The 15,678-nt window shown below is 38.3% G+C and overlaps 1 long non-coding RNA gene across 4 annotated transcripts in view; it reads left to right on the top strand.

Moving 5' to 3' along the window:
- The window catches only part of LOC141422498 (uncharacterized), a 263,968-nt gene that overhangs the window by 42,438 nt on the left and 205,852 nt on the right, over positions 1-15,678 (top strand). The window contains exon 3 of one of the 4 annotated variants that reach the window (XR_012447087.1): positions 5,594-5,706. The exons of the other annotated variants lie outside the window; for them this stretch is intronic. This is a non-coding gene — a long non-coding RNA (uncharacterized lncRNA). The remainder of the gene's footprint in view (positions 1-5,593; positions 5,707-15,678) is intronic. 4 annotated transcript variants of the gene reach the window in all.

Genomic DNA, 15,678 nt, shown 5'->3' with positions numbered 1-15,678 from the left:
GAAGAAGGGAGGGAGGGAGAGAGAGAAGAAGGAGGGGGAGAAAGAGAGAGAGAAAGGAGATATATATATAGAGAGAGAGACAGAGAGAGAGAGAGAAAAGAAAGAAAGAGAAGAAAAGAAAGAAAGTTCGAAGGAGGAGATGATTCTGTTCCATTTTCTAGCTATCACATTGTCTTATTTCTGAGAGGGCAGGAAGACGCAGATTTTAAAGGCAAGTCTCTCAGAAAGTCCTCTTATCTGAGGGACATGAGTGTTCAACAAGCATTAAGTGGAGAATTTCTGAAACAGACATATAAATTCACAACTGTGGGCCAGACTATGGAAGTTCTTAAATGTATGTATAAATAAAGAGATGAGACCATGTCACAAAGATTGGAGCACCACAAATGTATGCTGCACCACTTCTGTGAGATGAGATGAGGATGGACAGATAGATAAGTGCACAAATAGAGATAGGTATATATTCCTATATATGACTATATACAAGCATACATATCATTTGTCTGTGTCTGTCTATGCCTATAAGTCCAACTATATCTATGTCTTCTTGACAGTACCCCAACTTATCCAGGATTGAGATGGAGAGGGTCAAAGTGTCAGAAAGTGAAAAAAAAATTATCTGCTTTCATTTCTTTCATTATAATATGGGACAGTAAATGAAAAGTTAATATGAAAGGCTTGTATTTGAGTATTATAGCTTTAATAATTAATGATTACTATTGGATTCTGCAAAAAGGTTTCAAGGTGAGAACACCATATACTGGCTAATGAGAATGAATATTATTGATGGCAATAATATTAATTCAGGAACACACAATTAACTTGAGGGAGCCTTACAAATTAAGTTTTTCCTATGTAAAAGCATAAGATGATATTCTGGCTATTGGAAGGTAAATTCAGAAATCAGCCCATTCTTTTATAACTCTTTCAGAAATGTGCCCTATGCTTCCTACATTTTGTAATTTCTTTCCATATTTAGAAAAAAGTTCAAAATTTTGGTTTCCTAATATTACAACATAAAGTCATAGTAGGAGTTCAACAAATAATGGTTGAATAGCACAAATCACTGAAAACTAGTGTCCTTATGTTTGAAAGCTTTTTCTCCTCCCATTTTTTTTACCTACTTAAAAAAAAAACCACTGATAGAGCACTTACTATGTTTTAGGTATCAGGCCAAACGCCCCAAAGAAACTGACACACAGAAAAACTCTCTGGAGGTTCACAGTGTGTAGAAGAGAATAGAAGTACACAGCTGAATATCATATGTAAGGTTCAAGCATGGCAGGAAAGAGACATTAGCTTAACCTAGAACAGGTTTCTCCGCCTTGGCACTCAGTGGTGTTTTGCCAGGTAATAGACAATTCTTCGTTGATAACAGATAATCCTGTGCATTATGGGATATTTAGTGACATCCCTGGCCTCTGCCCACCAGTTGCTCAAAATATTTTCTCCCTCTCATGATCATCCCCAGACATTATCCCCAGGCATTGCTGAGTAACTCTTGGAGCCAAAATGGCCCCTCACTGAGAACTACTGCTCTAGAGTCTACTTAGTTTTAGAAGCAAGATTGCTTTATTGATATACTTTTAAGTCATCATTATTGTATTATTTTATTCTTATTTTTCATTTAGTCAGCATGCATTTATTGAGGAAGTATTGAAAACTAGCATAAGAGAAGGTACAGTAAAATTTACTTTTTCTTCTTTTCTCTTCTCTTCTCTTCCTCCTTCCCTCCCTTCCTCCCTCCCTCCCTTCTTTCTGACAGGATCTTAGTTTCATATCTCAGGCTGGCCTTGAACTTATGTAGTGAGTGTAGCTCAGGCTCTCTTGGAACCACAATCCCCTGTCCTCAGCCTCCTGAGTTCTGGGATTGCAGGTATGTACCACCACCCTTGACAAAATTGTTGTTTATATAGGAGATAAAAGATATCAGATATTCTGTGTGAGACTCAGAATGAATAACTTCTATATTAGTATGGTTGTGAAATGGGATGACATAAAAAGATCATGGCAGGGCTGGCAGAAGTGGCTCAAGTGGTAGAGTGCCTGCCTAGCAAATCTAGCAAGCAAAAGGCCCTGAGTTCAAACCCCAGTGCCACCAAAAAAAAAAAAAAAAAAAGAAAGAAAAAGAAAAAAGACCATGGCATGGATTGTAAACTCCATTAGGCTAGAGTCAGATTTGCTTTTAAGAAACTTTTTTGAAGGGCTGGGGTGTGCCTCAAGTGGTAGAGGACCTGCCTAGCGAGCACAGGCCCTGAGCCCAAACCCCAGTGCTGCCAAAAAAAAAACCCCACTTTATCGAGAAATGATTTGCATACCTTAAAATCTACCCATTTTAAATGCATAGTTGTGTGAGTACAAATTGATTAAAATTGTGCAGCCATCACCACAATCCAGCTTCAAAACATTTCCATCACCCCAAAAGTTCCCTTGACCTACCTCCAAGTCCCAGGCAACCATCCGTCTTTTTATTGCTATCATTTGCCTTGACTGGACTTTTTGTATAAATGGAATGCTTTTCCCCACAGCCCTTCTCTCTGATGTCTTCCACTCAGCACAGTGTTGTAATGGTTGGTTGATGTTCTCAGTGGTTACTTCTTTTTCCTGATGAATTGTGTCCTATTGTAGGGACACCATATTTGTTCATCTGTGTACCAGTTGATTACAGTTTGGATATTTTCTAGTTATTGGCTATCATAAAAAGTGCAGGAACCATCTTTGTGTAGACACATTTTCTTTTCTCTTTGGTAGGTACTGCATTGTGAAATTGCGGAGTCATATGGAAACATTTTAGTAAGCTGCTGACTTTTTTCCAAACAGATCTTACTGTTTTATATTCTCCCCAACAACGGATGCAGTTTCTAGTTTCTCAACTTCCTTGTCAACACTTCGTAGCATCAGTCTGTTTTTAGCCATTTCAGTGCTTCTTATGTAGTATGTTTGTCTCTGGGTCTTTAATTTCCCTAGTGATTAACAATCTTGGGCATTTTTTCATTTTTTTTTGTCATTTGTAGGCCATCTTTGAAGAAGATCTTTTCAATTCTCTTGTGATTTTAGAATGTTGTCTTATTATTGAATTGTAAGTGTATTTTATGTACTTATAAGTATTTTATGAGGCACATGTTTTGCAAATGTTTGAGTATATGGTCTCTATTTCATTTTCTAATCGTATCTTTTGAAGGGCTTAACTTTTATATTTGATAAAGTGCTATTTTATCAATATTTTTCCTAAATGACCTGTGTCATTTGTGTGACCTAAGTCTCCTTGTAGCTTTATAGTTTCGCTTACTCTTATATTAAGGTCTAGCATCTACTTCAGTTAATTTTGTATATGGTGAGAAGCAAGGGTCAAGTTTTTTTGTATATGAGTATCCAACTGTCTCAGCGTGTTTCAGAATCAGTTGACTGTATATGCTTTGGTCTATTTCTGAACTCTCTATTTCCATTTATCTGAATGTGTGTCCTTACACCACTCGTACATTGTCCTGGTTACTGTCGCTTTACTGTGAGTTTTAAAACCAGTTAGTGTAACTCCTAAGAAATCTCTTCATTTTTTTTTAAAAATAGTTTTGATTATTTGAGGTTATTTGTATTTCCATATTGATTTCATATTCACCAAGTTCTACAAAAAATGCTTGCTGGAATTCTGGTAGGAATTGTGTTTAAAGATGAAGTTAGAGAAAATTTGCCATTTAAACAATAGTCAATCTTTCAATTCATAAACATGTATATTTCTCCATTATTTAGGTCTCCTTTAATTTAAATCTTGTTTTTATGATTGAGACATTTTCTTAGTTGTACTTTTGAGTTGACTGCTGCTAGTATATAAAAACACCATGGGTTCAATTTTGTGTTTTTGTCATACAACCTGTGATATCACTGAGTTAATTCTAGCAGCTTTTTTTGCACGTTCCTTAGGCTTTTCTACATATAAGATTGTATCTGTGTACAAAGATAGTTTTATTACTTTAGGGTCTGTATACCTTTTATTTATTTGCCTTGTTTTGTTGCACAGTAGTAAAGTGGTGAGAGCACACATCCTATATTCCTTCCTCGTTCTGATCTTAGGAGGATGGTTTCCTGTCCTTAACTACTCAGTCCCATGTTGTTTTCTGTAGGTGCCCTTCATCAAGTTCAGGAGATTCTCATCAAGTTCTACATGTGTGAGAATTTATATTGTGAATATGTTACCAAATGATTTTGATTTTGGAATGTCTAAAGGACCTCACATTTCTGGGATAAATCTCATTTGGCTATTGTGTATAATTCTTTTCATACACTTCTGGATTCTTAAGAATTGTTTTTTCACATCCGCAGTCATAACAGATATTGGTATAATATTCTTCTATTGTAAATCTTTTGTCTGACTTTAGTATCAGGATAATACTGGTTTCAGAGAATGCATTTGGAAGTGTTCCCTCTTTTATTATTGTCTGCAAGAGTTTTTGTAGGATTGGATGTTAGTTCTTAAATGTTTCATAGAATCCAGCAGGAAGGCCATCTGTGCTTGGTCATTGTGGGGAAATTTTAAATTACTAATTCAATTTCTAGGAACAGGTATATTCAATATTTCTATTTATTTTTGAGCCAGTTTCTATAATTTGTTGCAAGGGATTTTTCTATTTCATCTAAGTTGTCAAATTTCTTGGCATAAACTATCTTAAAATTCTCCTATAAGCTTTTTAATTTCTGTATTGTTTGTGGTCGTGTCCCTTTTTTCTCTCCCAATTTTTATAAAGTGTTTCTTGTCTTTTTGTTTCCTGGCCATCTAGAGAAAGGTGTTTTGGTGTTGTTGATCATATGAAACAATTGACTTTTGGTGTCATTGATATTCTTCTATTGCTTTTTTATATTCGAGTTCATTTATTTTGGCTCTGATTTTTATTATTTCCTTCCTATTATTTGTATTTAATTTTTTTTCAACATCTCAAGGTAGAAGCTTACATTATTGAATTGAGATTGTTTTCCCCTTTCTTTTCTTTTCTTTTCTTTTTTTTTTTTTGTCAGTACTGGAGTTTGAACTCAGAGCCATGCATTTGCCAGGAAGGCACTCTACCTGCCTTGAGCCATGCCCCCAGGACCTTTTGCTTTGGTTATTTGTGAGATAAGGGCTTCTGTTTGTGCTCCAACTGGTGTGAACTGCAATCCTTTTATACTTCCTGTGTAGCAGAAAATGCCCACTATGGCACCCAGTTTTTTTGGGTGGGATGGCGGTCTCACAAACTTTTTCTTTTTTTGCCTGGGACTGACTTTGAATTGTGATCTTCCTGATCTCCATCTCCTGAGTAGCTAGGATTACAGGCATAAGCCATGTAGCCTATAATCATTCTAATATAAGTGTGTGAAGAAGCTACACATTTCTGCCTAAGGAGTGTTGTACTGCAACACATAGATTTTGATCTATTGTGTCCTGTGGTTTGGATAAGTGTTTCCTAGAGGTCCAGATGCTAAAGGCTTGGAAACCAGCCTTTGGTGCTGTTGAGAGGTACTGGAACCTTTAAGAGTTTGGTGCCTAGTTGAGGAAGATAGGTCATTGGGACTATGTCTTTAAAAGTGCTATTGGGACTACATTTCCTTCTTCTCTCTCTTGTAGCTTCTTGGGCCACCATGAGGTGAGCAGCTTTGCTCTATGACACATTTGCCACCATAATATGGTGGCAAGAGACCCAAAGCAATGGAAACAACTGATCATGGAACCTCTGAAATGTGAGCCAAAATAAACCTTTCTTCTTTTTAAATTGATAATCTCAGATATTTTGTGACAGTGCTAGAAAACTGACTCTCACATGGTGCTTTTGTTTGCATTCAGTTTATGATATTTTCTAATTACCCTTGTGATTTATTCTTCAGACCATGTAATGTTCAGAAGTGTGATGGTTCATTTTGAAATATTTGCAGGATTTTAAAGATTTCTTTCTGCTCTTGAAAAGAATGTGGGTTTTGCTGTTTGTAGGTTGAATGATCTCTGTGAGTTTCATTAAGATGTTCAAGACTTGTATATCCTTACAAATTTTTTTGTTAAAATGTACCAGTTACTGATAGAAGAGTGTTAAATTTTCCATATGTAATTGCTAGATTGTATACTTCTTTCAATTGGGTGTGTTTTGTGTCATATTTTTTGGCTCTGGTAATAGGTACATGCACTTTAAATCATTAATATTTTCTGTCAGTATTAATACTTTTATCTTTACAAGACAGCCCTCTTTGTCTCTAGTTATGTCTTTTGTTACAGTCTGCTTTATCTGATATTAGTATAGTGTCACCAGTCCTCCCATGGTTACTATATCCATGGGATATCTTTTTCATTCTTCTTAACATATGTGAATCTAAAGTGTTTCTTCATAGAAATTGGATCTTACATGTTTCATCCAGTCTGATAATTTCTGTGTTCTGATTGGAGCAAATCAAAATGATATTATTGATATCATTGGATTTATATCTTCTGTTTTATAATATTTTCCCTATATTCTTACCCTTTTTCTTGTTCTTCTATTTTTCCTTTACTATTTTTTGTTGTAGAAATATTTTTAGTGTACCATTTTAAATGCTCTGTTGAATTTTAGTTATATAATTTGGAAACTTTTTAAGGTTATTGTAGGGATTACAATATTCATCTTTAAATTATCACAATCTCAGGTTAACATTGACTTAAGTAAAATATAGTAACTAGAACAGCTCCATTTCCTTATTTTTCTTAGTGCTAGTATTATTATACTATACCAGAACTTATTATATACCTAAGAATATGGTGTTATAACTTTTGCTTTAAACAAATTTAGGTTTATAAAGAAATTAATAGAACAAAGAGAAAATATAGTGTTTAATCTTTAACATTTACCCACTATTCACCTTTTCTGATTCTCTTCATTTTATCTCATGAATTATACTATCTGATATAATTTCCTTTCATCCTGAAGGACTTAAATTTTAGTATTTCTCTTTTGAATTTTGGCAGTACTGGGGTTTGAATTCAGGGCCTCACACTTGCTAGGCAGGTGCTTTGCCACTTGAGCCAAGTCTACAGCCCTTTTTGCTTTAGCTTCTTTTTCAGGTGGGGTCTTGCTTTTTTGTCCTGTCTGGCCTTGACAGTGATCCTCTTACTTATGCACTGTATGCACTATCATGCCTGGCTTGGTTCGTTGAGATGGAGTTGTTAGAAATACACTGGGGATAGTGGAGTATCGCTTTAGGAATGAAGACACAAGCTGGAAAGCAACTTGGCAAAGCAAAGTTTTACTTCTGCAGAAGGGTGTGTTACTGACAAGGAGTGCCGCAAACAAGCATGTTGAGTGGAAAATCTGCCCAGCTTTTATCTCTAGCGCAAGTCTGCCCTCACCCTGATTGCACAGGTTTCAAGTTTACAATCTTTGCCATTGGCTAATTTGAAAAGGGGGCACATGGGGCAAGGGACCTTGGGGCAGGGAGAACAAATATTTACTTAAATGATAGTTAAGCAAGAGTTTTTGGGATTAAGACACCTGGCAATAACAGGAACTTGTTTAGCTGAGAAAAAACAAAAGATGAAAAACAGACCTTTGTTCAAAACAGAAACTACACAAGGTTAAGTAATGTCTCACAAGGTGTGTAGGCAACACTTTGGGGGAGTTAAACTGACATCTGCACAATGATAACATTAATCCCTTTGACAGAAAAAATCTTAACTTTAGTTGATTCTCACAAGGTTTTGCTAACATTTTGTCTAGGCTGAGCAGAACCATGATCCTCCTGATCTCCACCTCCTGAGAAGCTGGGATTACAAGCATGAGCCACCTCGCAAGGCCAAATTTTAGAATTTCTGACAGTAAAGGTGTGCTAACAAAGAATTTTCTCAATTTTTGTTTACCCATGTCTTTGTTTCATTTTTCTTTTTTGGGCAATAGTTTTATTGACTATAGGATTGATGATGGACTTTTCTTTTTAACTCTTCAGTACTTTGAATATATTATTTTGCTTCCTTTACAGAGTCAGCAGCTAATCATATAGTTATTCTTTTGTATAGGATGAAATAATTTTCTCTTAATGCTTTCAAGATTTTCTGTTTCTTGGCTTTCAGAAATATGAGAGTGATATATCTCTGTGTGATTTTCTTTGTGCTTACTTTAGTTGATGCCTGTTTATCAAGTTTTAGGAAATTTCAACCATAAAGATATCAGCTATTTTTCCCACCTTTTCTTCTGGGAATCCCATTACATATATATTGAAATTCTTGACATTATCTGGCTGTCCTTGAGAGACCTGTCCATTTTTCATTTATTTCTCTCTAGTTTTCAGATTTAATAATTTCTATTAATCTGTCATCAAGTTCTTTCTTCTTGCTTTTACAATCTCAAATTTTAAGTTGATCTTAGTTAGTAAATTTTTTATTTCAGTTATATTCTTTAACTATTTTTTTATAGTTTCTATTTGTTGGTGGGGACTACTTATTTGTTTACTGGTTGTTAGTATATTTGTGTTTAACTTTTTGAACAGAGTTTTCTTTAATTGTTTGAACATATTTATAATAGCTATCAGAAGCCTTGCCTGCTAAGTCCAACATCTAGGGTCACTCAGATTAAGCTTATAATGAGTTCTTCCTCCCTTCCTCTGCATATGGGTTACATTTTCATATTTTGTTTTACATGGAGAGTAATTCACACTCTGAAATTTATCTCTTTCATAGGGTAAAGCTGCTGATGTCTCCACCCATGGGATTTTCTATTTCTGTTTTTTAACCTGGCTGTAGGGACCACTCCTCTGTATAGTTTAGTGGTCAGTTAATGATTGGGGCTCAAGCTTTGTCCAAACACCTTGAACCCATTAGACTTCCATCCTGTTCCAACTGAGTTGTGTGTGATTGGGGAAAGCATTTGGAGTTTCAGCCAGTGCTCACATCTCCCTTGGCTCTCACGTTTCCTAAGGGTCCTTGGGATCTCCCCCATCCATGTGCAGTTTAGGAGTCAGCCAGGGCTGTGGAGAGCTTATCTCAGCTCTTTTATGATGTTCTAAATTCCAAGACTGCCCCATTAAATTTCTGGCTAGTTGACTGCTCATCTTAAACGTGGAAATACAACCTTGGTGTAGAAAAGCTGCAGGTGTTTTCTGTCCATTCTAAACCAAATCTCCATGCCCTGAGGCAAGGCTTCCTTCTTTGCCAGCAAAATTCCTTTTTTTATTGCAGCCAGCCCAGGATGGTAAAGGCTGTAACTCTTGCCAACTAAGCTGGGAGGGGAGCCTAGGAGGAGCCTGCCAGGAGGCCACATTTACTTCTGTCACTCTTACCAAAGCTCCATCAGGTTTTGTGCTCTAGAATAAGTTCTTAATTTATTTTCTGCCTTTGGTAGGTCTTTGTACACTGAAGCAAATTTTTATAAAAAGACAATTTTGCCCAGTTTTACATGTTTTCTGTAAAGGGGAATCACCTGACCTCTTCAAGTTGCTATTCCCAGAAGATCAACCCCACTTTTATAACAGACTTGTAGAAAGTAACATTTAATGAATACAAGTCGATCATGGTTTATGGAAAGGCAGACTCTGTGCTGAAAAGCCTTGAGAGTGGAATAAACTTAGCATCTCAGAATGCCAGCTTATTATAGGAGCACCATAAATATTTGTTAAGTGAAGAAATGGTGTAAATTGCCAGCCAGCTTTCTCTTTGCTTTTCTAAAAGAGAGATATTGTAGTAATAGCTCAGAAATTCTTTTTTTTTTAAAACTTTGTATCATTTTTCTTTTTTTCCCTTTTGTTTAATTGTGCTGGGTATGGGTACATTGTAGCATTTACAAAAGTTCTTAAAATGCATCAAATACATCATCTTTGAATTCATTCCCCCTCCACTGCTCTCCTTTGTCTCCCCTCCCCCATTCCTGGAACAGTTTCAACAGGTATCATTTTTCCATTTACATATATGTGCACACAGTATTTGCACCATGTTCACCTTCCTTCACCATTTCCCCACCTCCTCCCCCCTCCCATTGGTATCACCATCCCCCAGCCAGGACCTGTTCTGCCCTCCTGTTCTCTGATTTTGTAGGGGAAAAAATGACTTTTGCTTGTTTGAGATAAAGGTAGCTACACAGGGAGTTTCCGTGTTATATTTCCATGTATATATGTATTATAATCCCATTGGCTCATCTCCTCTATTTTTCTTAGTTTTTAAACCAGCTGAAACACCATAAGAAAGGGACTAAGGCAGAAATTCTTTTTTTAGCTTTGTTTTGATAATATACATATTGATATATATGAACATTTATATTATATTCTCCTAAAATTAAAAAAAACTTCCTTCCTTTTCTAATCCTAAGAAGTCTTTAAAGATATTCAAACCCACTTATTTTTAATCTCCATAAATAAGCAGAGAAACCACAATGTAGGTAAGCTTTCCCCATAATGACTTCCTTTGTCTTCTTGTTCAGACTTCTGCACAAGCTTGTTGGGAATTTCGGGGATGTCAGAGAATGTGTCAACAGGATGGTTTTGTGTTTAATTACCAAAGATTTCTGTTTAGGGATTTAAAAATTCTAGCTATGAAGAGAGCCATCTTCATAAAGCCAGTGAGTTCTGAACTACTTTGGAGGGCTGGGTTTATTACTCTCTCTAACAGGTACATTGAATCCGAAACTATACATCAGAGGTCTCAGATCAACAGTCTGAATCCAGCCCACGAACATGTTTTACTTGGCCTGAACTGTATTCTAATAAATTCTCTTGTTATCATTTAAAAATCTAAGATTTCACATAGCCATTCAGATTTCTCAATTTCAAGATCTCATTCCTTTTGGAAAGAACTTGAACCCTGCTCTCTCTCCAGCTGAGCCATGACCTACCCCAGCCTGGTTCTCTTTTCCTATGTCTACCTGACCCTGTAGACATTTGATCTCCTGATTTTTGGGATTCTTACAGGCCAGTTTGCTACCAGGGGAACTCGGTGATTTGAAGGGTAAAGCTGTGTGTTTTTATCCTAAAAGAATTTGAGTCAAGTGAAAAGCATTCCAGCCCAGGGTAGAGAAGAATCATTTGTAGCTAGAGTATATATGAATGACATCAAATAAAATATAATTGAAGTAATGCAAATGGAATGTGTTCATTCATTACTGTGCATTTATTCATGGAATATTTATGAGCTGAGTGGGTTTACTTACACCCATTACACCTATTGCCCTTCAAGACTCAAGATTCCTGATATACAATAAGTATTCTATACATAATAAAGTAAGTGTTACATAAAACTCTCTGAGTCAATGAGCAAATGAAAATGAGCATTGGTATCATTTTGTTTCTTTAGAAAATGAGATGATTTATTTCTTTAATCTCCTGTCTTCTGGCAACACTTGATTTTCTATTTTAATTGATTTGAAATTGGTAACTAGTGGTATTAGTAAAGGTGTTCATACTTTGCCAATGAAAAAAAAGTTAAAAAAAAAAAAGCCTGAACTAGGAGACATTTAACCTGTAACTGGGGCTGAGCAACTTAATTCTCAGAAGGTAGAAACTGCCAAATTGGTGGGACCAGGTACCTAATGATTCCAGAGAAGACTGAAGCCCCTGGCTCCTGGATGATGCGGGGAGAGTGATGTTAGGGACAGAGTGGCCCTCTGCTTAAAAAGCACGTGAATCCTTTGGTAACTGGAACCAGAGAACGTGCAAGATGAAAACTCATCTAAAACGACCAACACAGATTCCAGGTTTTACAAGTCCAAGTAATAAGACCTGGAACTATCAAGGCAAACACAGATTTTAAACTAAAGAGCACATTATTCCTTCTCTTCTAGCTTACGCATGTTGTGGTGTGAGACTGGGGTGATAAATCTAAGCCCTGATAACTCTGCTCTGGGAGGCCAGGGAAGAGAGAGAGAGGGAAGGTTGGGAACACTTGGGAGGAAGATCTGAGAGGATAGTCTCAGACTCTGCCACCCTGGCCCTGGGGAGGACCATGGCAGATTTTTGGAAGAAGGCAGTTCATTGGTCCCTCAGTGGCACCCTTATAAAGTCAACTATCTGGTGAGTCATATTCTTGATATTTGACCTTTTGCCAAAAGTTAGGATATTGCTTTTCTTTCAGATGTATGCCTGCTGCTTAGAAGCCACTGGGTTCCCTGATGTTTCTGTTTGGAATTCTGGCTATCCCAGTAATGTTTTCAAGCCCCATGATACACGTGCTATATGTTCAGGCATGTACAGATATTTGGACTCAAAGAAACAGTGAGTGTCAAGAAAAAAAAAAAAGGATTGCCTCAGGACTCAGGAGACCTGGGTCCTAATTTTATCTTTGACTCTGTGTGGCTTTAGCAAAAGGTTGAGCTCTCTTCCCTTCCTGGCAGACCACCCCCCGCCCCCCATTGCTGCACCAATCCCAGAGGAAGAGGACACTCAGCCTGTTCTGAGCTGCAAGACTCACAGTCTCCCAACCAGGATTATAGACTACTGTCCACAGAAGAGATCCTGGTCTTTGAGCAGAAACAGAAGTGTCCTCAAGTGGGGTATGCTGTTAGAGAATTTTTACAAATAAATTGGAAAGCCATTGGTAATTCGTAGTAAGAAAGAGGGCTTGTAAAATGAATCAAAATGCACAAGTTCAAAAGGAACAAGAATGCCCATTGCTGACTACGAATATCTGAATACCTACTACTTCCTAATTGCTTCACTTGCTACAGAGAGAAATAAAATTGTAAGAGTGTGAAGTGAATAAAGGATTCTACCACTCTCCCGGGGCTCCGAGACCCACAGATTGGGGAAAGTAAGTGAGTGCCTTTCTGACCATTGAATTCTTCACTCTTATTGCAAGTTAGAAAGCTCTAAGGAGGATTTTAATGAAACCAGTCTTGGCACCGCCTGAGAACTAAAACAGCTGGGGACACAGCGCCACCTAGCGTCCTCATTAAAAAAACCTCCCTGGCAATCATCTTTGTAGTAATTGGCCCCAGTAACTTCTATGAAGTAGGGCAAAGAAAATAAATCCATCAAAGCTGACTGAATAACAGAGAGAAATGCCAGTTGAAAGCATTTTTTGACTCATATGCCTTCAAAAGCCAGGAAACTTAATCCTTGCCTTATGTGTCTTTCTCCGTGCCCAAAAAGCAGCCGAGCTCGTCACTAAAACCAGGGGAGGTGAAGCAGGTCACTAAGTTTATAATGTAGTTGGTAACTGGTTTTCATTTTTTCTCTGCATCCTGGCAGCAGGAGATAGGCAGCTTGTTATAACTTAGAGGGGGCTCCTGGAATGCCTGCTTGCTGGGTGTATTTCTGTAGGCGTGGGCTCGCTGGGAATATTATTACCTCATGGAGTCACGGATTTAATAGCATTTCTTCCAGTTCATTCAGCACAGCGCTGAGTTGCAGTGGCTCTAGCTTCAGCGCATTGCACATACACACTGTTCCCTACAGCATCACGTCTTCACAGTCCCATGTGGGTCTAGCCACACTGCCTGCTCTTGTACACAAGTGCACCTCCCACACTTGCAGGCTCTCCGGTCAGGTGTTCCCCACAGCCCCACCTTCCCACCTGGCTTGCACCTCCCTCTCCCCTCTTTCTCCTCTTCTTCTTTTCTTTCCCTCCCTTTTCTTCTACTCCATCATAATAACTATCATTTCAGAGCACCTACCATGTTCCAGGCACTGTGCCAGACGCTTTGCACATAATTTGCCATTTGAGATAGTTCTGTGTGTGTCTGTGGGTTAGGAGCAGTGACTCTGCATGGAGCACAATCAGGGGACTGTGTGCCCCTCTGCCTCCCGCTATTCCCTGTCTTCTCTTGGAGGGCGACCTCTTGGAGGCATTTTCACTAGCAATGACACTCCTGACCACTCTTTCAGCCCCTGTCATTCCTCTCAGAAGACAAAAGAGACTTAAATTGATGGGGAGTTCAGGGTACAATGGGGTTTGTGTACCCGAGGCCCTACACTCCCTCCTCTGCCCTCTCCTGCCCAGATGGAGGCAGCAAGCTTGCATTCTGGTTTGTCTCCCCATTTTGCATCTTTCACAAGGCCAGCTCAGCCATGCGCTACCCAAGGCAGGGTGGACAAGTCTAGACTTGAGACTTGTGGGCATAGGACAGGCCACTTCCCCACGGATGTAACCCACAATCTCCAGCATCGATGCTGACAGCAATCAAGGTGATAATTCCATTCCCCACCTCTCTTGGTTCAGGTCTTTGGGGCTCTCTTTATTGGGGCATCTTGATTCCTCAGCAAAGTATTTCATTGCTACATGCTGAGCAGAGGGTTGGGGTTATTTGAGCTCCAACTTCACGTGATTCAAACTCAAATGATGTTTTTGAAAAATATCTTTGTAAGTTCAGAAGCAATTTGCTGTGTGTTGAGAATGTTCTGGATTTGTAATGAGAAGACTTGGGCTCTGTCCTGGGCTTGGAGACTTCCAGCTTTGTAACTTTGAATAAGAAGTAGCTCTAGGCTATGGTTCTTGGCTTCTGTGATTCCAAGATCATTCTTCTCTCTCATTTTCTCTTCCTTTCCTCTCTCCCTCTATTCCTCCCTCCCTCCCTCCCTTCCTTCCTTCCTTTTCTTTTTTTCATTGCTTTCTCATCAGGAGGAGGAAACACTTGGATGGCCTATAGACAGCTCAAAGTTAGCAAGTCTTGAACTGAGCTCCAGACATTTTCTTCTTGAATGCACTCTTTTTTAGTCCTCTCCATCTCAGTAAGTGACATCTTTCCAGGACCTGGGACCAAACCTTGGAGTCATCTTTGACTCTCTCTTTCTCTTACATCCCATGTCTGATCTGTCAGCAAGTCCTGTCATCTCTACCTTCAAGATATACACAGGCTTTGACCATTCCCCCCACATTCACTGCTACTATCTTGGTTCCAGCTGCTCTTATCACTTGCCTGGACTTCTGCAGTAACACTTAGTTGATCTTCCTGCTTCCCTCTTGTTCCTCCAACATCAATAACCCAAATGGTCTTGTTGACTATGTCAGTTCATTGCACTCTTCTTATAACCTTCCAATGGCTGTCTATAGGATTCAGAATAAAATCTATTACAAGGTTCTCCTAGCTGCCTCAGTTTCCTTTCTGCTCTCATTTCCTTCTCATTCTGTTCCTGCTAAATTGGTTTCTTCCTTTCCCTGGAATTTGAAGCATACCCCCACATCTGTGTACTTACTGTGTCTTCTCACCCTCACATCTGTGCGCTTACTGTGTCTTCTCACCCCCACATCTGTGTACTTACTGAGTCACTTCCATGTGGCACACTCCTCTCTTCTTATAGGTCTTCACTCAACTGTGGGACCCCTCTGGTTGTTCTTCTAAAACTACATCATTCTTTACCAATGCAACCTTGTCACCATCACAGCTACTCTCTCTATGCTATTCAAACTTATTTATACTGTCTCTTGCATGAAAACAGAAGTTCCATTAGGATGGGAATTTATATCTGGTTGGTTCTCAGCTATCTTTCCAACAATAGATCCAGGTGCCCACTAAATATTTATCAAATGAATAACTGAAAATGATGAAGGAGGTAATGGATGAGGGACATCCAGCAAGCAGTCAGTTGTTTAAAAACCAGTTTGGTAGACTGCTGCTGGTGATGGTGGGGTATAGGTAAGGTGATACAATGGGGTGTGCTGCTTCAATAGGAACTAACTCAAACCAGATTTATGTTCTTATACCAGAAATTATGTTGCTGGACACTTACTTTTATGCTTAGAGTTATTATTTAACTTTGGTTGAACATTTATTGAGT

The sequence above is a fragment of the Castor canadensis genome, chromosome 4 (assembly GCF_047511655.1).
Source record: "Castor canadensis chromosome 4, mCasCan1.hap1v2, whole genome shotgun sequence".
Classification (NCBI taxonomy): Eukaryota; Metazoa; Chordata; class Mammalia; order Rodentia; family Castoridae; genus Castor; species Castor canadensis.
The sequence above is the reverse complement of the archived record's forward strand: the minus strand, read 5'-3'. Positions and strand labels throughout refer to the sequence as shown.